Below are 25,228 nucleotides of genomic sequence, written 5' to 3'. Positions count from 1 at the left end.
GAAAAGACATTTTTTCAAATTTCTGTAACTAGTTTATTTATAAATATGACCATATCAGTGATAATTCGTGTCAGCACATAAAGTGCTGACTACTGGGCGTAAATCCTACTTTGTAAAGGATCACTCTAATTCAAACAAAAATTATCTGAAACTGACATTAGCAAGATGCTTGACTTCTTGATTGACAACATATTTGTTACGTTCGGAGAACGTGCTTATCAACAGACTGTCAGCATTCCAATAGGAACAAATTGTGTCCCTCTTCTTGCCGACTTGTTTCTTTATTAATAAGAGGTTGACTTCATACAGGAACTTCTTAGGGAGAAAGATAAGAAGTTAGCAATATTCTTTAACTCTACTTTCCGCTATAAAGATGAAGTTCTTTCACTAAATAATTCAAACTTTGGTGACTATGTGAAACGCATCTATCCAATCGAACAAGAGATAAAGGATACAACAGATACAGTTAAGTCGGCCTCATATCTTGACTAAAATCTAGAAATTGATAATGAGGGTCAGTTGTAAACAAAACTTTACGACAAAAGAGATGATTTCAGCTTTCCAATTGTGAACTTTCCATTTCTAAGTAGCAACATTCCAGCAGCACCTGCATATGTAATCTCCCAATTGATACGATATTCCCGTGCTTGCATTTCCTATCATTATTTTCTTGATAGAAGGTTGATGCTCAGAAAGAAGCTTTTAAACCAAGTGTTCCAAATGGTGAAGTTGAACTCATCCCTTCGTAAATTTTACGGACGCCATCATGAGTTGGTTGATCGTTATGGAATAACCGTTTCGCAAATGATATCGGATATGTTCCTTACGTCGTAACTTAAATCCTCTTCCCTTTCATGAATGTGACCTACCGAATTAGACTATTAACGGATTTGTAATCACATAAGCAACACGACGGGTGCCACACGTGGAGCAGGATCTGCTTTCCCTTTCGGAGCACCTGAGATCACCCCTAGTTTTTGATGGGGTTTGTGTTGCTTATTCTTTAATTGTCTATGTTGTGTCATACGTGCTTTTGTTTGTCTGATTGTCTTTTTCAGTTTTAGCCGCGGCGTTGTCAGTTTATTTTCGATTTATGAATTTGACTGTCCATCTGGTATCTTTCGTCCCTCTTTTACACACAACTGACAGACATTTACTTGATTTACTTAAATCATGTTCTTAAGTCCTATGTCTACAAGTTCAAAAAAAATTGATATTCTAAACCATATATTATTTTGAATCTTAAGAATTTTACAGAACAGCTATTTTCATTTGCTATTTCGCAAAAGATGAATTCATACAGTTAGAGATATCCGTGGTAAAAAAGTTGTAAAGTTTCAAAATCAACAATGTTTTATATACATTATCATTAGGATTAAAACAAACTGGATACGGTATAAACGATATTGAAATTAAGTTTGTCAAAACAATTTCAAGAACAGCGACATCCTACAACTTAACACACAAACGAATGGTATTTCAGTAAAAAATACTTTCAAATTCTCCAAAAAAAAAGTAACTAGTGAGCAATCCCAAGTGAAACATTATGATAATCACATAAACAGTACTAATTTTCTGCGCCAGATTCGCATTTCGACAATCAATGTCTCTTTAGTAATACTCGAGCCCAAATATTTGAACATCCTAGCTCATAAAAAGACGAAAAACGATGATATTTCTGAAGTCTTCATTTCCCTTTGTTTATTTATATTTTATTATTTTTTTAATTCACTGGAAAAGTATGTGTTGCATTATGTTTTATTATATTGTATGTGCCATTACCTACAATCAATGTTGTTGTTTTTTCTTTGTCAGGGTTTATCTTGCATGTGTCTTATCTTATTATTTACTGTCAAGTTACATGAGCCTGTTATATATCTTATAGCATATTTACCTGACGATATCAGTATATTGGTATTTAGTCAAATCTTAACCGTAATTTGTGACACAATTAAAATTCTAAAATTTATAAAACGTAAACAGCATGTCAAAAAAATTTGGCTTGAAATAAATATATTTTTGGATAAGTTAATGCAAGCACACGAGATGTATAGTGTCTTATACGATTACAGGTTTATAATGTTTAACAACCATATTATATCAGTGTGTAAACACGTTTATTATTAGCTTTGAAAGTCAAGTAGTTCGAGCATTTTTCTGAGTACATAGCAAATGAACCTCATGGTCTTGAGACGTCTGAAGATGTCTTGAGACAAATTTCCAAGACACGTCTCAAGACATCTTGAGACATATAAAACTGTGTCTTGAGATATGCCTCAAGACACATTTTTGTCACATCCATGTCTTGAGACATTGGTTAAGAATAGTGTTTGGTGTATTTGAAAACACACCACATCCTTTATTCTGTGTATGAATTAAGGAAGATGTTTGCCAAAATGAAAACTTAAGGCAATGAAATTAAAAATAAACCCCCAATAAACCAAATAAATAACACAACCCCCTCCCCCTTTCTCCATTTTTTTTAAAATCATCAATATATCAAAATCTTTATGGTTAGTTATAGGTTTTCAATTAGAACAGGCTATTATTTGAACTTGAAATTATTTTTAATTATGGAATTTGCTTGATTTATTGTTAGTGAAATTTTTAATAAATTCCATGTTATTCTGTACTGAAATGTTCTGTGCTGCGCACAACACTTTCTATTACAAAGAAAATAGTATATTTTCAATAGAATGTACTGTGCCGCGCACAACACTACCTAACCAAAATATATTGTATGGAAAGTGTTATTAAACGCTCAAAAGATTTTAATACCAAAAAAACATAGAATTTATTAAAAATTTTAAACACAAGAAATTATGCAAATTCCATAATTAAAAATAATTGCAAGTTCAAATAATAGCCTGTTTAAGTTAGAATTTGACATCTTCAGCTTAGATTTAAAATAAAATTTCAAGTTATATAAAGAAAGAGTTAAAAAGAAAACAAAGACGGGAATGGGGGAAATGACAAACTCTTAACTTGAATCAGGAAAGACAACACTGTGACTTAAAAATCAACGAAAAGACAGTCCAAAATGTACTTTCTGAAATTTCAATTCTATCTCCAAAATAACACAGACACAGCCAATGAATATTTTAACAATAAAAGTTTAAACCCATCTAGAATTGAAAAACATAGAGCAATCCAAAAGTACCATTGCTACAAAAAGATACAAGTCCAATATTAATAACACATTGTTGATTTTCCACCAAACCTACCCAGTCAATGATCAGTTTTAACATTTAATTTAAATCAAAATCTGATCACTTCCAGGAGAGGAGTGGATTATTATAAGTCTAGAAAAGAAACCAAATGAGCAAAGCAAGCCACAAGAAACATATATAAAAGAATAAATGAAATATACCAATTTAGAGACTTAACTGACCTTTTAAACAATTCAAATTGAGCTCTCATAAATGCAATAAATAGATCCACATCTGTTCCTTAAATTGATGTCCAAAATGAGTTCATTATGGTGCAGGATTCCAAATCCATGGCAGATTTTATGCAATTCTAATAGAAGTCTTCTTTTGTTCCCAAATCCAAGTATAGATCTTGGCACTAGTACTCTGAAAAAAAATAATGCAAAATTATTTAATTTATAAATTTTGGTTATCATTCTTTTATCCTTAAGATAAACAGAAAATGATATTATCAGTGGGGGATCTAGAAATTTCCATAAGTAGGGGCCCACTGACTGACCTAAGTCACGCTTCAGTAATTCCCTATATAAGCAACCAAATTGTTTCCCAAACAAAGAGCAAGCAGGTTTAAATAAAAAAAAATCTGAAATATATAGGAATCTCTATTTTTTGGTAAAAATTAAATTCATCCAATACTTAATAGAAAAATAAAATACAAATATGGGCCATATAATGGGGTTACAATTCATTAAGGCTCACTATCTGCATTCGAAAAAAAGCATGCATTTTTGTTTAAAAGTAAAAGGTTATTTTTTTCAATTGAACTAATAGGAGAAAAAATGTAACATCAAAATAAAAAAACCCACCTAATTACAGAAACTTTTACAATAGTTTAGTGTAAGTACAGGTTATATGAAAAAAATAATAAAAAATATAGGTCACTAATGAGTTAAAAAAGATATTTAAGTTTTAATGCAAAAGCAAAAAAAAAATGGCATTTTTTCACAAAAGGGAGTTATTTTGGAGCTTTTTTTATGGTTTAAACATTTTAAATGTCTTCTGGGGCCAAAACAAATTGATGTATTGGTTGATTTTTGTAACATATATCATGAAATTACAACTAATAGTGTAAGAAATGAAATGTTTATATTTTTGCGGAATTGTTTATACCCTTGAGCCTCCTTAATTCTTAATTAAAATACTAATTTTTTATCAGATCCTTGGCACGGTAATAAGTCTACAAATTGTTGTAATTATTTTTGCTAAACTATTTCCATGACCCAAGTTCAGAACCTCTTCTGTAGTTGTTTGCAATATCTGAATATTTCCGTTAGTCTTAAAAGTTTGATACATTAATATCAACTCTTGTATTATTTCTGGCTTTCGATTAAGAACTTGACACATTGTATAAGCAGCTACCTATTGAAGCCTGTATTTTACCCATGCACCTGCTTTAATTATGTTTTATTTGATTCTGTTGGATGGAATGTTTTCCCCCATTATTTCTTTTTATAAGTTAATTGAACAATTATGATTTGAAGCCTATTTTGTAAGTACTAGCATAGTTTTTCTGCTAGAATTGAATACTTATAAGGTCTACTTATATAAGAAAAGTTTTTAGTAAAATCTGACAGTAATCAAAGTCAACTATAAAAAGTAGATCCTTGCCAGATTCAGGATTCCCAGATAAAATCATGTTAAAATTTGTATAGTAGGAAGTTATATATATATTTATAGTGAAAAATATCCAAAATATCTTTGGGTCAGATCATACATTAGGATCTGTCAAAAAAACCAAACATAATATATCTGAAACAAGAGTGCACACACTGAAATGTCCTGCCTTCTTTACTTATCATTGGTTTTATGTTGAAAGTCCTAAAAATAAACCTTTATTACAACTGTCACACAAACTTAACATTAACCAAGAAAACTAAACATTGACCAATGAACCATGAAAATGAGGTCAAGGTCAGATGAACCATGCCAGACAGACATGAACAGCCAAAAATTCTTCTATACAAAAAATATAGTTGATCTATTGCATGCCTACAGTTTAAGAAAAACAAATTAAAACCTAACACTGAGCAACGAACGGTGAAAATAAGTTCAAGGTCAAATAAAACCTGCGGGACTGACATATAGAATATAAAATATTTCCATATACCAAATATAGTTAACCTTTTGCATATAGTATTAGAAAAAAAGACCAAAACTCAAAAGTTAATTTTGACCACTGAACCATGAAAATGAGGTCAAGGTCAGATGACACCTGCAAGCTAAACATGTAAACCTTATAATCATTCCATACACAAAATATAGTAGACCTATTGCATACAGTATAAGAAAAACAGACCAAAACACAAAAACCATAACCACTGAATCATGAAAATGGGGTCAAGGTCAGATCACACCTGCCAATTGGACATGTACACCTCACAGTCCTTCCATACACCAAATATACTAGACCTATTGTTTATATATAGTATCTGAGATATGGATTTGACCACCAAAACTGAACCTTGTTCACTAATCCATGAAATGAGACATCATATCATGGAAAACATGCGTACTAAGTTTCAAGTTGATTGGACTTCAACTTCATCAAAAACTACTTTGACCAAAAACTTAAACCTGAAGTGGGACAAACGGACAAACAGATGGATGAATGGACGAACAGAGGCACAGACCAGAAAACATTATGCTCCTCTACTATCATAAGTTTCAAGAAGTTGGACGAAAGGACGAAACAGACAGATGAATGAATAAACAGATGGACTGAGGCACAGACCAGAAAACATAATGCCTCTCTACTATTGAGGCATAAAAAGATAGCTGTTCAGTGGTTGGTGAATTATTTAAAATATTGGTCCATTCTGTAAACTTCCACTGAATCCTTCCTGAAGTCTTATAGTAATGATTCCAGTTCATTGAATTGGCTTCTAGGCATAGGAGGCAGGCTAGGCTTGGTTTCCTTTATAGCACTTTGATTTATTTGTGAACATGATATCCCATCTACATGGCCAGCAATTTTACTTTTGAGTCAAAAAACAATTATTTTGTATCAATTTTGTTTGTTGTTACATTTTTGTATTATTTGACGCCTTCTTGAAACTCGACTAAATCTGCCCAGACCCAGGGTTATAGACGCGTTAGCTAACTAAGGTTCAAAAGGTCAAACTAGGGGAGTTGGTTGTCAGTCGACAGACTATACTAACCTGAGTTGGACAATTCAAAGAATGGCCCTGAAGACCAATTGGCTGTTTTCCACTCTTTTGTCAGGTTGTTGTCTCTTTGACACAATCCTAATTTCCATTCTCATTTTTTTAGTAGTTACTTAATCTGTCACAAATGTCTTCTTTGCTCTTCTAGTTTCAATTGTCTCCAGGCCTGTAGCCAGGAATTTCCAAGGGGGTGGGGTGTTTGGACTCATAAACTTGACTGTAACAGCCACAATTTGAACAGAATGTTGACTTTAACAGTGCTTATTTGGTTTCAAGGGAAGGTTTGTTCAAACCCCCCTTGCTACTGGTATGGTCTCTGAACTACATATATCCTTGTTTCTGGTAAATTTTCTCACAAATAATGACAATTGCTGATGAGTCATTAATTGAAGGCAGTATAATAACTCCAATATTCAAAATCTGTATAAGGTGGGATCTTTCTTTGTCATACAAATGAGAGTGAAATTTACGTACTAGTATAGACATTGATTGAAACTGAAAGGATTTATAAAATCTAGTACTATTGTTTCACTCTGTTTCTGTGGCCTGGATAATCTTGATAATAGCCGTTAGTTTTCTAGTGTGAATTTATAGTTATACGTTTTTCTTTCAACATGTTCAAGGCCTTTAATAGCTTACTTTGTGGTACCAGGTATGGGCTTTGCTCATTGTTAAAGGACATACAAAATTGTTGAAAATGTTTGTTTACCTTAGTATCAGTTGTTTCCAGTTGCTACTCTATGAGGTTTCTCTTAATCACAAGCATTTCTTCAAGCTTGGAAATTCATATGTTTTGCAGCAGTATGGTTCAACTGTTTCTCATTATTTTGCAATTATTAGACTTCACTACTATTCGAATGGAAAAAAATCAAGAGCCAACATACCTATATATAGTAAAATCAGAATAAATTCAAGCCTCATAAATTATTTCTTAATTGATGTCGTAAGCTTGTATATATATATATATATCAAATGTATGAGTGATTGTGAGTCTCCAGCTACCCCATAATTTAATCCAAAGATTGCAATAGTGTGGGAGATGCATGATATACTTGTGTCTCATATGCATGTAGAAGAATGATTCCCCAATGGGTGATAAAGTTGAACAGGTATCAAATATATTTTGTATTTTCTACCATTTATAATATCTTGGTCTAAGGAGGTGTTCCGAAAAAATGAAGTTGATATTACTTTCCACTGGACAGAAAAAGATATCTTCCATTTCAGCATAATGCTCATCTGGTACCTCTAGTATGGATCCTGTTGTAAAAGTGTTGCCATGTGAGTGGTCCAATTTAAACAGAGTCCTAACATCCTTCGTCTGTTTGCCCCCCTCATTCAGGTCTACATTAAACTACTGTTTTTATTTAATTAATCATCATTGTTGGTTGGTCAATTGGTATTATTGAGTTCTATCTAAGTTGAAGCTACTTTATAATTCCTGTTCTTGTTATTCGTTGACTAAAAACTTTATGTGTAAACTTTTGACCATTCCTGTGAACTCATTACAGTCTGTGGTTTGTTGTTGCCATGTTAACTCTTTCTTTCTTAATCCCAGACTAATCCAATATACATGATAAACACGTCAATTAATTTGTGATACATGTAAAATCACCATCCATTCTTTACAAACTATGATCAACTTTTTAAGAAGCTAGCCTTGTTTATGAAAACTGACATTGACAGACCAGACAGACCAGACAGACAGACAGAAAGACACTGATCACTAGAAGTATTTTTGTTTTGTTCTATACCTTCATTTACATGATTTATAACCCAACAATCCTATAAAAAAATTAAAAAATTATATGATCCTTTTAAAATAGATTTTCTTATTGGCAAACTCTATATCTTTGGCTGTCTGCTTTCATAAAAAAAATGTTTTTGTATACTGATTTAATCATTATTAATTCATTTTTAATGTCATACTGACCTTAGCAGTTTCCTTTCTTTGAACCAATAAATCTATTCACATATGTATCCGGTTCTTCTTGAACTTTTGGACCATAGATCATATAGATCATTGTAGATTCAAATGCCTGGAAAATTTGATAATAAATATGATGAATGAGTAACAATTGGTTGTAAAGTAACCAGTTATTAGTTTTATTTAGTAATTTTTCATAAAAAATATCATGAATATTGCATTGATCATGTTGATCTGACACAAATGACTAGCATAAATAAATAAAATTTGCCTTTACCATGATGTCAGAAGTCCAAGAGTTTTAAAATGTATATAGTTATTCATTTATAAAAATATTAAATCTAATAAATTTGGAAATAATATTTTAATTCAATCCCTTTTATTACTTTAAACCGTGGATCAGTGTATTGGTGTGTGAGCTTTGGGTTCCAAACTTCAAGTCTCATCATGAAATCATCAGGTTCTCTAGATGTAGGACAGACAGACAGACAGACAGACAGACAGACAGACAGACAGACAGACAGACAGACAGACAGACAGACAGACAGACAGACAGACAGACAGACAGACAGACAGACAGACAGACAGACAGACAGACAGACAGACAGACAGACAGACAGACAGACAGACAGACAGACAGACAGACAGACAGACAGACAGACAGACAGACAGACAGACAGACAGACAGACAGACAGACAGACAGACAGACAGACAGACAGACAGACAGACAGACAGACAGACAGACAGACAGACAGACAGACAGACAGACAGACAGACAGACAGACAGACAGACAGACAGACAGACAGACAGACAGACAGACAGACAGACAGACAGACAGACAGACAGACAGACAGACAGACAGACAGACAGACAGACAGACAGACAGACAGACAGACAGACAGACAGACAGACAGACAGACAGACAGACAGACAGACAGACAGACGGATGGACGGACGGACGGACAGACAGAACAACGGATGGACGGACGGACAGACAGACAGACAGACAGACAGACAGACAGACAGACAGACAGACAGACAGACAGACGACTGATCACTTTAGGGCAACCTGTCTATCTAATAGGCCCTTATCATTTTGTATTTACATGTATTCTAAAGTAAGCAAATTTGACTCATTCAGAATAAGTGTCATGTTCAACTGCAGTTTCAAAGGTAAAAACTGAAATGTCAGATAAAAACATTATACAAATTGTTTATTTATAAAATATTTAATAATTGAAATCTATTAAAACTAACAAGAGTGCACACAATATTTTGTATTGATAGTCCTAAAGATAAATTTCATATAAACTGTACATTATATAATTAACAATGATTCATGAAAATGCAGTAAAGGTCAGATAAAGGAAATCAGACAGACATGTTCACCTTACAATTATTACATGCAAAAAATATAGTTGACATATTGCTAATAGTAAGAAAGTACCAAACAAGGAAAGCTTAATATGGACCAATTTCATATAGGCGGATCCAGGGGGGGGGCCTGGGAAGGCCATCCCCCCCTTTCGTGGGAAAAATTGGTTGATTATATAGGGAATCATTGAAGCATGACTGGCTCCCCCTTTTAGGTCAGGCAGTAGGCCCCCCTAAGGAAAAGTTCTGGATCCGCCTCTTCGAACCATGAAAATTCAGTCAAGGTCAAATGAACCATACCAGACAGACGTGCACCTTACATTCATTCCAGACATCAATTATACATGACCTTCTTACTGAATAGAATATGAGAAACTGACTTTAATAAAGCAGAAAAAGTTAACATTGACAGTCTGAACCGTTATTATCCAGTAGTCTGATACCCAAGACTAGTATATATATATTGATTTGGACTGGTGTAAATGACCTTATTACTGAATTAACCATATTTATTCATATAATCGTATGTTAAACCATAATGTATGTCATAAAATAAACATCTGCCACGTCCACTTGTATGTTTTGTCTATCTGATGAGTTAAGCCTTTTTCAACTGATTTTTATAGTTGGTTCTTATGTTGTACTGTTATACCACTGTCCCAGGTTAGGGAGAGGGTTGGGATCCCACTAACATGTTTAACCCGCCACATTATTTATGTACATGTATGTGCCTGTCCCAAGTCAGGAGCCTGTAATTCAGTGGTTGTCGTTTGTTTATGTGTTCCGGGTGCGGGAATTTCTCGCTACATTGAAGACCTGTTGGTGACCTTCTGCTGTTGTTTTTATTTGGTCGGGTTGTTGTCTCTTTGACACATTCCCCATTTCCATTCTCAATTTTAATTTTACATATTTGTTTTTCGTTCATTTTTTTACATAAATAAGGCTGTTAGTTTTCTCGTTTGAATTGTTTTACATTGTCTTATCGGGGCCTTTTAAAGCTGAATAAGTATTCTGGCCACAAAAAAGAAAATATAATGAAATAATTGTCTCTGTCTGCAGTGATATTGTTTGCCTTAAATTTCAGGAGAACAAAGGCTTTTTCCCCTGGAGAAAATTCCCAATTTGAAGAAAAAAAGGCTTAAAGTTATTCGCAAAAAGACAACTTTTTTTCCCTTACTGATACCAGTGCAGTCTCAGTAGTAATTATGCATGAATTTAAACTGAAAAACACTCATTTATTCATTTTCATGTCTAAAATGACTATGTGCAGTTTTGATCTACATGTATGTATCATCACTAACAATAATGGGTCTAATTTCAAAGTAGGGTTTGACTCCTAAAAGGGGGTCTGCAAATTGAAGTTTCAGTCACTGCAAATTGAAGTTTAAGTCAAAGTCATAATTATTTTAAAATTCCCAATTTGATAAAAATGCAGGACACATATTTTCCCAATAAAAAAGGCTAGATGTTGTTTTGAAAAAAGCCAACAACATCACTGGTCTGCTTGCCATATATATATGCCTATAATATTCAAACTTATTACTATCATGATTATTAGAATAATAGAATAGAATAAAACAAGTATGTGTCCATAATACATAGATGCCCCACTCACACTATCTCATTTTCTATGTAAAGTGGACCATGATCCGATCGTGTGGTCAAAACTCTTATTTGGCATACCAAAAAAAAACATAAAACATTCGTAATTTGGGATATATATTTCTTGATGGTAAGACTTTCCAGTGGTACGAGTTAGCTTTCTTGGTACGAGTTTACATGGTTAAAGTTTTCAGTGGTACGAGTTAACTTGCTTCCCTAAGGTTCAACTTGATTGGACTTCAATTTTATCAAAAACTACCTTGAACAAAAACTTTAACCTGAAGTGGGACAGACAGACGAATGGACGCACGAACAGGCCCACAGACCAAAAAACATAATGCCCCTCAATATCGTAGGTGGGGCCATAACCCCTCAACTATCGTAGGTGGGGGCATAAAAAAAGAATTGCTCATCACAGCATCCAAAGCTGAGCTGAATAATTACATTAAATTAAAATGCAATGATTACAGTTGAAGTAAAGCGACAAAAAATAATATAATAGCCTTTAAACATTTAAAGACGTCATAATTATTTGGACTACTGATTCTCTATAACCAACCATTTTTTTCTGAAAAGCTGCCCCTTGTCCCCATCTAAATCCGCCTGTGGATCTGTACAGTACCATAAAAGCTGGGATTTTCTTAGGGTAAGACCATTAAGGGGAGAGGGTTGCAGATTTTATGTCACTTTTTAGAGGACTCCTCAGGAGCAGAAAATAAATATGCTGGTCCTGGTCTGGCCACCTTCAGTTGGAAATAAATATTCTGACACTCAAAGTTAAATACTGTCTCTTCTGATATTTGTGCCAATTAGAAAAAAAAATGGCTTAATAAAAAATGCTACTAAGTAATCATCACTACGTTCCCAAAGGAGATCACACCTTTACATACTTATCAGATTCATTTTTTGTTTTTTGTTTGTTTGGCCTCACCTCAATATTTTCGTCTGCACGATTTTTGTCAATCTACGTCACACCGGAAGTGAAACTTACAGCACCAAAATGACTTGTGAAGGAATGGTGAGAACACATCTTGACCAGTTTCCAGAGTTAAATACAGATAGATATGATAGCATCGTTAAGGAGAACGAATAAAAGGTACATATAGAGATATTTCATTGCCACTTTTCAATAATTTCATGCACAGAGGCTTGTTTAGTGGGTCAGACGAGGTTGACAGTAGAACATCGTCTGACCCACTTATATATACAGTCCGAGATTACTCTGACGTCCAACGGCTGTTTTGCCAGACAAGCTGCGGCTGTGGGACATCAGAGCTCGTCCCATATCCAAAAGTGGAACTTTGAAAACTGTTAAAATATGGAAAACTAAAGGATGGCAGGTAGGTGAAACTTTAATGAAAATGAAAGATAAATGAAAAATGAACAGATTGATGCCCGATTTATATAATTCATTTATATAATTCCAAGGTTGTCAGTTGGAACCAGAAGCGACGAAGCAGCGCATCTATTTTTGGGTGGGCAAATATCCACTTTTTGATACGGGACGAGCTTTGACGTCCCACCAGCCCCAGCTTGTCTGGCAAAACAGCCGTTGGACGTCAGAGTAATCTCGGACTAGACCCACTAAACAAGCCCCTGTGTTTCATGCAGTTAAAATCCATTTATAACAACTTGCCCCAATGGAAAATCGCCCCACTGTTTCACCAACTCATCTAGTCCAAGTATACTTTACTTGTGAGTTGTCCAACCTTCTAACACATCGCCCCTCTCTTGTACTTGTTTTCCAACTCGCCCCACTTATGAAAAAGTGAAAAATGCGATTGCAAATAGGTTTGACAACTCATTACTAAACAGGTTACTTGAGGATTATGTACCCTTGTGTTGATTCAATGTTAAACATATGGAAATTTTATAGAAAATCCACAGCCTAAGGCCCTTCATCCTTGTTACTTGACACTTGTACAATGTACATGCAGTAATGATAATCTCATATTTGGCAACTTGAGGACTGATAGATATAGGATTATTGCATGCAGTGCTAGCATTGATTTTCTTAAAACAAGTTTATTAATGTAGTTATCGGTTAAAACAAATGTAAGTCATGTAAATATGGACCAGGGTGCGCTCAACTTTTGTGACTCAGCACGAGCAGTTTTGGAATTTACCATGTTTACAGGTTGCTTAAATCTTTTTGCAAAAAAATAAACACTAGCAAATCATAGAAAAGCAAGTGAGTAATCTACATGTATGTTTCAAATTTTATAACAACAATCTCTGTGGATTTTCTGTAAAAGTCTTGGTTTATTTGGCATAAAGTCCTCTTTTTAGCTCACCTGGCATAGCCATGTGAGCTTATGCCATCACTTGGCGTCCGTCGTCTGTCGTCATAAACTATTTCAAGAATCTTCTCCTCTGAAACTACTAGGCCAAATACTTCCAAACTTTAACTGAATGTTCCTTAGGCATGTTAGGGTATCTAGTTTATAAATTGTATCCGAAGTTTTGATCTATCAACAAACATGGTCGACATTGCTAAAAATAGAACATAGGGGTCAAATGCAGTTTTTGGCTTATATCTCAAAAACGAAAGCATTTAGAGCAAATCTGACAAGAAATAAAAATGTTCATTAGGTCAAGATCTATCAGCCCAGATGAATCAAACAACCCATTGTTGGGTTACAACCCGATAAATGTGCATTATATTGTCAAAAACAGCCCATATTTATGTAGCAGAAGCATTCAACTGTCCAATAAATAACTAAAAGTTTACATTTTAACAATTTTGTAAAACTGTTATATTTTGGGGCCAAAAAGGGGTCTTACCGGACCTACTCCTTTTGCAATTTTTGTTCATTATCTTGAATATTATTATTGATAAAGATAAACTGTAAACAGCAAAAATGATCAGCAAAGTAAGATCTACAAATAAGTTAATATGACCAAAATTTTCAATTTACCCCTAAAGGGGTTATTGTTCTTTAATGACAATTTTTCACAATTTGTTCATCATATTTGCTAACTTTAAAAAATCTTTTCCTCTAAAACTACTCAACTAAATTCAACCAAACTTCGACTGAATGATCAGTAGGGTGTATAAAATAAACTTTGTGTTTTATTTTCTATTTCGTCAAAAAACATGGCCATCATGGCTAAAAATAGAACACAGGTTAAAATGCAGTTTTTGGCTTATATCTCAAAAACTCCAGCATTTAGAGCAAATAAGACATGAAGTTAAAGTATTTTTTAGGTCAAAGTTTACCTGTCCTGAAATTTTCAGCCGAATTGAGTAACTGGTTTTGCAGTTATAATGCCCCTGAATTGATGATTATAAAGAAATTTTGCAGTTTTTGGTTATCATCTTGAATATAATTATAGATACAGATAAACTGTTAATAGCAAAAATGTTATTAAGCAAAGTAAGATCTACAAATAAGTCAATTTGACCAAAATTGTCAATTGACCCCTTCAGGAGTTATTGCCCTTTAAAGACTTTTTTCACAATTTGTTCATCATGTTGACTTACTTTAAAAAATATTTTCCTTTGAAACTGCTGTATCAATTTCAGCCAAACTAAGGCTAAATGAGTTTCAGAGTATCTAGTATAAATTTTATATTTTATTTCCTTGTATGCCAAGAAACATAGCTCCTATGGAATGTATGGCTAAAATAGAACATAGGAGAAAATGATTTTTTTTTTTTGCTTTTGAAGAAAATAGGACGATTCAAAGAACATTTAAATAAATTGAAAAGCCCAAATAATCATTGATGAGAGATTTAACCAAAAAAAATAAGGTGAGCGATTCAGGCTCTTGAGAGCCTCTTGTTTATGTAAATGGAATGAAACAGTAAATAATAATGCTTAATGCATCAAGTTTCCCCTGGGTATATGTACAAACTGACCTACATGTATCTCTAGCATGTCTAGTATGCATTTTATCTGTAGTTTTGATACAATTAAATTGTTTAAAAAGTTTGTACAAAAAAGGCTACAGAAGGAGTCATACAGTGTAAACCTTTTAACATTCATCATCACGAACAGACAAAAGTGGCTGTATTCTCTGTTTTACACCTCAAAAACTCTTCTGTGTACATACTTACCTGTGCAGCTTGGAAAGTTTTAACATGTTTAAGGCCTGGCATCCATTAGATATTTGAAAGTTAAATGCATAATATTTTGTGTTTCAGAAAGAATGAAGTCTAAAATATAAAAAAAGTGACATGGCATGGTATGATTACCAATGAGACTCTTCTCTGACAAGAGACCAAATGGCACAGAAATAAGAAAGTATAGGTCACTATAAGGCATTCAACAATGAGAACGTGTTCAAGTTTGGTTGCTTCTGCAGGCTTGAAATTGATTTATTTGTGCTATTTATAGGTTCCTCCTGTAGACCCTTTAATAAAAATTGCTGTATTCTCCTCAAAATTTACTATCAGTCATGTCAGTAAAACATTGTACAAGCTATATATATATAAAAAATGTAAAAAGAAGATTTGGAATGATTGCTGTTTAGACAACTGTCTTCAAGAGACCAAAATGACACAGACATTAACAACTATAGGTCACCTATATATATATTAATCTGGAAAAATCGTAAGGCATATATATATATATTATTACAAACCACACATGCCCTATAAAAGATAAATAAAATTAAAAAGTGTTAATTTTTTTAGAAAATTAAAAACTGAAACCCAGCAATTTTATTATTTTGATATTTTAATTTATTTCTTCTAGGATTCACAAGAAATGAACATGATGAAACATTTGGCAAATTGCCCCAGAACTGGAAAGGCATGAAAGGCTAAACATGCTAAAGGAGTAAAATGAAGTTCACAAGAAATAAGATTTCAGACATGTGCTGCAGCTAGAAACACTGAAACAGATATATGCAACATGTGTAAGTACAAATGTATTTATCAATAAAAGTTATCAGTGTTCCCAAAGTTGGGACTGAAGGTGAAGGTTTACTGCTTAATTATCCTGCTACATTTTTGTACCTTTAAATAAATGTTAAATTTTGTTTAGAAGAAAAATTGCTTACTCTTTATCATGTTTATGTTAATAACTTTATAATAAATTTGCTTTGAATAAAGAATCTTGATTTGGTAATTTGCTTTACATGCTTTAATTAGTCTCCTACCAATGAAGTTGATGGGGACTTTAGGTTTGCACTCCATCCGTCTGTCTGTCATCAGTCAGGCAAATCAGTTTTCTTTTTTACTTTGTTCTTGAAGATATTGATTTAATGTTTGTTATAAAGTTTTATCATGACAAGCATGACAAGTTGTATATCAAGTTTGAATGATAGTCCAGAGTTATGGTCCAAAAAAAAAATTTGATATATATCTACATGATCTATAATATTATTAGATCTTATTAGTTCGGGTGAAAATACCATGATTACCAAACAATGTTGGGACATTTTTCCTGACGTACATTGTATTAATGCATTACTACTATATGACATGAACAACAAACTACAATATATATGTATAGCAATTGCAAAATTTCTTCTGAACTAGGTTATTCAGCATGTTCAGTAAAGTGAATGAGTTCCAGCTGGCAAAAACATGTAGTACATGTATGCACTGGAAGTTATCCCTGAGATTAATGAAATTGTTTTTGTACATGTACACAAAATATATATTTATTGTGAAAGAAATTAAACTTTTCCACAAAAATATTATAGTATCCTTTTGGTCAAAGTACATGTACATTTGTACATGTATTTATAATAAACATTATTATACATGTACATGTATTGATAAGTAATGCAAAACATTTGTTTCCAATGTCAACAACATACATGACATATTAGTATGCATGATCACATGAATTAGTAATCATTTTTTTTTATTTTAGGGGAATATTTTGCATATAAAATTTAAAGAATGAATAAATGGGGATAGGACAAAGTGTTTCCTGACATTCCCGAGGAACTTGAAGGCTGTTTGTTTAAGGTATAAAAACTTAACTATTAAAATATATAGCAGGTATAGATAATGTATATACATGCCCCTTGAAAACATTCATTATATGGAAAATTGCCTTATGAGTGCTCTAATGTGTACAATTCTTACCAGCTTTTTGTTAAGCCTGCAACTTTTGTTGCAGAAAGCTTAGCTCGACATAGGGATAGTGATCTGGTGGTGTTCACAGTGGCAGCTAACTTCTTAAAAGCTTTATATTTTAGAGGGTGGAAGACTTGGATGCTTCATACTTTGTATATAGATGCCTTATATTATGAAGTTTCCATCAGTCTCATATCCAATGTCCTTGACCTTATTTTCATGGTTCAGTGACTACTTGAAAAAAAAGTTAAGATTTTTTTGTCATCTTAAAATTCTCTCTTATTATATGTAATAGGACATACATGACATATCTATATTTGGTATGTGTGTAACTTGCAATGGCCTCATGCCTGTCAGACAGTTTTCACTTGACCTCACTCCAAGTGCACCTCATATCATGGATCAGTGAACAAGGTTAAGTTTGGTGGTCAAATCCAATTGGTGTTGTATGTTCAATTTATGGAAGGACTGTAAGGTGTACATGTCTAACTGGCAGGTGTCATCTGACCTTGATCCCATTTTCATGGTTCAATGGTTATTATTAAGTTTTGTGTTTTGGTCTGTTTTTTCTTATACTAAGTCTTACTGTATGCAATAGGTCTACTATATTTTGTGTATGGAATGATTGTAAGGTGTACATGTCTAGCTGACAGGTGTCATCTGACCGTAACCTCATTTTCATGGTTCAGTGGTCAAAGTTAAGTTTTGAATTTTGGTCTGTTTTTCTTATACTGTATGCAATAGGTCTACTATATTTGGTATATTGAATGATTGTACTTAAAGGTGTTCATGTCTAGCTGGCAGGTGTCATCTGACCTTGACCTCATTTTCATGGTTCAGTGGTCAAAGGTAATTTTTGAAGTTTTGCTATTTTTTTTTAACTGGTATGGTCAACTAATTATATAGTGTATGGAAATATTGTATGAACAATATGTTAGTCGCACAGGTTTTATTTGACATTGACCCCATTTTCAGGTTCATTGGTAAATGTTAAGTTGTTGTGACAGTTGTAATAAATCTTTATATTTAGGACTAATCTATCAACATAATATCAATTATCAGTAAAGACAAAAAATGTAAGAAAGCAAGACATTTAAGTGTGTGCACTCTTGTTATGAAATTTATGTTAATTTTTATATCATCCATATCTTAGACAAGTTTGAAAATCATTGCAGATCAAATATTTTTAAAAGAATTGTTTCCTTGAATGTCCCAAATATAAAAAAAAGAAGATGTGGTATGATTGCCAATGAAACAACCCTCCACAAGAGACCAAATGACAAAGAAATTAACAACTATCATCATGATCATGACTATAGTTAACTGTACAACATTCAACAATGAGCAAAGCCCATACCACATTGTCAGCTATAAAAGGCCCTGAAATGACAAATGTAAAACAATTCAAATTAGAAAACAAGCCATCTAATTTATGTCCAAAATGAACTAAAAAAAATATAATTTAACACATCAACAAACAATAACCGCTGAATAACAGGCTCCTGACTTGAGACAGGCAGCAGAATATGTGGGGTGGGTTCAACATGTTAGGGAGATCCAAACCCTCCCTCTAACCTGGGACAGTGGTGTGACAGTACAACCATGACAACATAAGAACAAATATTCTATAAAACTCAGTTGAAAAAGGATCAATTCATCAAATGATATAAATAGTCATACAACACAAAGTAGACGGGCTGAGTACTTGTATATTTATCCAAACAACAAAAAAACACCAAGTGCTTATCTGAGAGTACTCACAGTTACTGTCAACTAGTTCAAAGCCACTATCATCTAATTAAAAAATCATGCATCGACTAATTATCAATCAGTACACATCCAACATCAAATGGATTTAGTATAAAAAAGTTGTAACCGTCAGAGAAAAACATGACTTTGTGCAATGCTAAGATACAGGTATAGATCTATGAACCTGTGTATGTATATATAACAGTAATATTTAGTTTGCTTTTGATTTACTGATAATAAAATCAATAAAAATACCAGGAAAAATAATATTCAATGATCAAAGTTGGTTTCCAATCTCTAACTTTAGTTTTAAATAACTTGACCAAATGTTATGAAACATTTACAGAATGCTTATCATATTAACACAAAACATGTATGTATCAAGATTGATTATTGGTGGCGTCATTTTTATTGTTTAAGAGTTATGCCCCTTTACAAATGGAAAAACTGCTAAATTTTCAGTTTCTGTTTATCTAACCTAAGTTAGCCTCAACCAAAAGTAATGAAACTTGTAAACATTTCTTATTACCGCAAAAAAAAGAGGAAAATTGGATTTGGGTGTTGTCGCCCCTAATGATCTAGAATTTAAATGTTTTTTGATTTTTTTACATAGATTAGATTGTTGGTTTTTCCTTTTGAATGGTTTTACACTAGTCATTTTTGGGGTCCTTTATAGCCTTCTGTTCTCTGTGAGCTAAGGCTCTATGTTGAAGCCCATTCTTTGACCTATAATGTATTTTTCTTTTTCAAATTGTGAATTGGAGTGAGAGTTATCTCATTAGCACTCATACCACATCTTTTTGTAATATATCTATATTGTGACCCTTTAAAAAATGGAAAAAATGCTGAGTTTTTCCTTTCAGTTCACTAACTTGAGTTTGCCTTCACAAAATGGTATAAAACTTTATACACCATACTTATTACCACAAAACTCTGATCAAATACAAATTTGGGGAGCATCACATTTACATGCTCTTCAGTTATATCCCTTAATAACTATATATGATATTTGTGTCACATGAACACATTCACTATTGAGTTATTGCCCTTGTATTTAAGGGATAAGATATGTGCAACATGGGGGTCATTGGAACTCATTTATTGAGTAGTTGCCCTTGTATTTAATAGATAAGATATATGTGCAACATGCGAGGGGGACATTGGAACTCATTACGGCCCCGCCTAAAAGGCGGGTCGCCCTATAGTGATCAGTCTGTCCATCAGTCTGTCCGTCCGTCCGTAACACTTTCCTGTCCGGACAGCTGCATATTTAGAGAACCATAATGATATCATACTTTATACTTTACATGTATATTAACCACCACCAGAGGGTGTGTCATGATGTATGTACAACTTCCTAGGTCAAAGGTCAAGGTAAAAAAACTTTGGTTTCAGTTGACAACCCTGTATCCTGTGGTGAAGATTGTGTCCGCTCTATATCTTGAGAACCATTATGATTTCAAAGTTTATACTTGTCATCCATTTTAACCAACACCAGAGGGTGTGTCATGATGTATGTACAACTTCCTAGGTCAAAGGTCAAGGTCAAAAACTTTGGTTTCAGTTGACAACCCTGTGTTTTTTGGTGAAGATCGTGTCCGCTCCATATCTAGATAACCATTATGATTTTATACTTAATACTTAACATGATTATTAACCAACACCCAAGGGTGTGTCATGATGTATGTACAACTTCCTAGGTCAAAGTTCAAGGTCAAAAACTTTGGTTTCAGTTGACAACCCCGTGTCCTGTGGTGAAGATCGTGTCCGCTCCATATCTAGATAACCGTTATGATTTCAAAGTTTATACTTGTCATCCATTTTAACCACCACCAGAGGGCGTGTCATGATGTATGTACAACTTCCTAGGTCAAAGTTCAACTTAAAAAAAACTTTGGTTTCAGTTGACAACCCTGTGTTCTGTTGTGAAGATTGTGTCCGCTCTATATCTTGAGAACCGATATGATTTCAAATATCATACTTGACATCCATTTTAATCAACACCAGAGGGTGTGTCATGATGTATGTACCACTTCCTAGGTCAAAGGTCTGTCTGTCTGTTGGTCTCACTCTGTCCATCGCTAACAAATTTGATCCACACTATTTTGAGAGGACAGCTGTTATTATTTCATACTTTATACCTGAAAACATTTTCAACTTAACATATATATTAACCAACACCAGAGAATGTGTCATTATGTATGCATCCTAGGTCAAAGGTCAGTCCGTCGGTCTGTCCATCCGTTCGTTGTTCTTAACAAATTGTGTCCGCTCTACCTCTCATGAACCGTTAATATTTCATACTTTATACTTGGTGGGTCATAATATATTGAAGGCATAATTCTAAAAATATGTGACAAATATCAATTGGGCAGCACCTTTAAACATATTGTTCAAACATCAATCCATATATCCAGAAGTCACCTTAGAGTAGTCAACAATGAGTTCACATCATACAGTCATATCACTATTATACTATGAAAGTAAGTTGAGAATATTTATCAGTTTTAACTTATGATCTTAGATTAAAATCACACGTGAGACTATGTAATAACTTCAAATAATGCTTCATATCAGATTATCCATACAACTTATTTACCCCACGTTATTGACAGCGGGGCCCACAGAGATGGCTCCCATCTCAATGATATCTAGTTTATTGAGTTATTGCCCTTGTATTTAATAGATAATTGATTTTCAATTTTGCTTTAGTTCAGTTATGCAAAGATACTACAGTGTAACACTATATGTTGGAATACATATCAAGAACAGATAATACACAGGACTATAAGTAGATATTGTTGTAATTTTTTTTTAAAGCTGAAATTATTAATAAACAAACTCATAGATGCCATGTAAATTAATATTTTATTTCAATCTATATTTACAGATAAGAAAACAACTTCAGCATGCAAGAAAGGAGATCCATAGTTTGGAATCAAATATTTGACATTAATTTAATTCATTTTTGTTGCTTATACAATTCTATTTATTTGAAAATTAAAGTTGACTAAAACATAACTGAAATATTTGTCATCTGTAAATATTTGTAAAGAGTGAGAAACATTCATATTGATATGGCTTGGAATACAGATTTTACAACTAAAGTTATGGAAGTGTTAATATATTTTCGATAAAGATCAATACTAGTTTGAATGTATGAACCACTGTATCAGGTTAGGGTGAAGGTCGGTGCCAGATAAAACGTTTAAACCCAGTGCATTTGTTTGCATCTTTCCTATATCAAGAACCTGATGTTCAGTGGGCTTATTATGTATGTTTAATAATTGTTTCTCAATTTTTGTATATCTTTAAACAATTGATTTTCCTGTCTGAAAGAGGTTAGACTGGTATTTTTTAGGCCCTTTATTGCCTGCTGACTGTTTGGTATGAGGCTAGGCTTTGTTGAAGGCTGTACTTTGACTTATAGGTAATGGTTCACCTTTACCAATTGTGACTTGGATGAAGAGCAGTCTCATTGGCATTCAAACCACATATTTTTATATCGGTATACATATGAAAGTAGTCATATTTGAGGGAAAGTGTATAGACCTCTCTACCAAGAAGTTTGTTTATCATGCATACATATAATATATGTGTTTTTTATCCAATGCAATCATGGGTTTGAATGTTGTTTTTAATTTTGAATTGTTTATATCAAGATCCATTTTGTACATCTATTGAACTGTGTTTGTTTTTTTTTGCAATCAATGCAAGCATCATTCATTGGTGGATCTGCTAGAATGCTAGTCAAATGCAGTTGTTAAAATATACTTTTCATTTTTTTGGCGATTGAAAATGTTGTTTGTGCTATATTTAGACCCCTCTTCCAAGAAATGTATTTATGCACACATATAAAATCGCAGTCATAGGTCTGAAGGTTATTTTCATTTAAGGCTTGTATATATAATATGAATGATGCTTGGACAAAATATGATAAAGCTGATGGGACATGGTTTGTGTTTTGAAGCCAGAAGCAAATACCTGCATATCAGAATGAGAATATGTCAATGTGATTAATTGGTTGGTTAACATTTGCAGTTGCAAATGTCTCATGTCTGTTTAGAAGCAAATTAAATTAATAACATATGTTATTGGGAAGTTCTTACTAAAAGCTGTCTTGGATGAATGTCAAGGAAATTTAAAATGCCACTGAAAAATGAGGTTTTAGTGAAAAGGGACAGCCATTTTGCCTTGCAAAGGGCCACCTAAGGAATTCCTTATGTTACAAGGGATCTTAACATGCAGAGGGTGTCACTGTCTCTACACAAGTAATCAAATGAAACATCCCCATTCTTGCTGCTTACTTATATATCCTGCACAGTTAAATGGATGACTCACTTTGGCGATGGTTTTACTGCTGGTACAAAGAAGACCAAGAGTGACCATACTTCTATTCTCAAAGTCACTAATGGAGGTTCAATGGGATATGATCATGATCTAGGACCAATGTTTTCTAGAGATGTTAACTGTGAATGGGTTATTTGTGGAGCAACATCCAATTATCACTTCAGCAAAGTATACAAAATTCAATCCTCCATGACATGTTTTGACCCAGAACATCAGAGGAACTTTAGAATTCTATTTTTTCCTTAAAAAAAACATTAATCCGGAATCATTGTTGATCTCAGAAGAAGTGAAAAATCATCAAATTTATTGTAAAAAATTACAATGTCGTAAAAAAAAGTTCTTGCCATTATTGACGGGAATTACGTTAAATTATATTCTTTCAGTTAGCTGTCTTCCAAAAAAATAAATTTTGCAAATAAAAACGGTTTTTATGTGTTTAGAATATATTTTAAGAGCCACTGGTATTTTTTTGTTTTAATGTCTTCAAGACATCAACATTTTTTTCCAAGACGTCTTGGATGAGAGGATACAATTTTTGAAGTTTCCAAAATGTCTTGAAGATACATGTCTTAAGACATATATTCCATGTCTCAAGACACATCTTAAATGGTTTCATGTCTTAAGACATATGCTCTATGTCTCAAGACATGAGGTGTATGTCTCAAGACTGTCTCGAGACGTCTTAAGACAATGAGGTTCATTTGCTATGTAAGTGTTAAAAAATTTCAAACAAATATTCTTTTTTTTTTTTAATTTTTTTTTTTTCAAGTTATTTCATGTTTTATTGATAGTTTTTCACATTTGTTAGTTGATACATCAAATACCGGTACCTTATCCCGGCCTCGTTAACCGTTAGTAGTAATAAATTTTGTTAGTATTTGTTAGTTTAATTTGTGTTTGAAACATACATTTTTTTAATTAATAATATAATCTGACTGATTGTTAGTCAATTACAAATAGAAAAAAAAATACAATATAAGCATATATAATTGCAAATCATTCACATTTATAATTACGTAATTTTGTACCGTATTTGACCCTTACTTTAACATTCTCATTATTAAATACAATCTACCTGACACATATTGCTCGTTTAGAAAAATCGTGCAGATGTCTTAATGTGATCAGATAATCGTAACTTGACGTGATTGAGGGATAATATACTTCACGTGTTAATCTTTTCGCTTTTGGATTATTATCAAAAGGTGAGATATTTTATGTTTATTACTATAGAAATATGAATTTATTATCTTTGTTCATAATCTGTACCTTATTGTGTTTTGATTTAAGTTTTAGAATAGATGTAATTTAAGGGTTTTTCTTTACGGCCGCTGAGGTGTCGATTTTTATATTTTATAATCTAACAGTTTAAAGAATTTTTTGAAATTTGCGAATTAAATTACTTTTACTTTTTTTTACACATCTGTTAACTTCAAAATATAATTCAAATTCTTTTTTAAAGATATTGTATATGTCGGCGGATTTTGTTCTTTGCTCCGACGTGTAAAATGATTTGTAAATTGAGAAACCTATCAACGTTATAATAAGATTTATGTCATTATAATGTCGGTCTCCTATTTTATATCCAAAGACTATATCTATTAAGTTTATTTTCTTACAGAAGTTTATGATATTCATTTTTTTCTGTTACTTTATTCCACAAATCTTTTAAAAATTTACAGTCGATAAAAAAATGTTGATAATTGTCTGTGCATTTGCATAAAGTACACTCTGACGTATTATATATTTTCCATTTAAAAAGATTTTCTGTGTTCGGCAATATATAGCTAAATAATTTCCATTTATATACTTTAA

The 25,228-nt window shown here is 32.9% G+C and overlaps 1 long non-coding RNA gene across 1 annotated transcript; it reads left to right on the top strand.

Annotated features, from left to right (window-relative positions):
• The first annotated feature begins 12,261 nt into the window (after positions 1-12,261).
• On the top strand, positions 12,262-22,084 carry LOC134684079 (uncharacterized). Its single transcript, XR_010101162.1, has 4 exons — positions 12,262-12,374; positions 15,978-16,140; positions 17,106-17,203; positions 21,954-22,084. It is a non-coding gene; the product is annotated as an uncharacterized LOC134684079 (long non-coding RNA).
• Positions 22,085-25,228: the final 3,144 nt, after the last annotated feature.

Source organism: Mytilus trossulus, chromosome 9 (genome assembly GCF_036588685.1).
Source record: "Mytilus trossulus isolate FHL-02 chromosome 9, PNRI_Mtr1.1.1.hap1, whole genome shotgun sequence".
NCBI lineage: Eukaryota > Metazoa > Mollusca > Bivalvia > Mytilida > Mytilidae > Mytilus > Mytilus trossulus.
The sequence above is the reverse complement of the archived record's forward strand: the minus strand, read 5'-3'. Positions and strand labels throughout refer to the sequence as shown.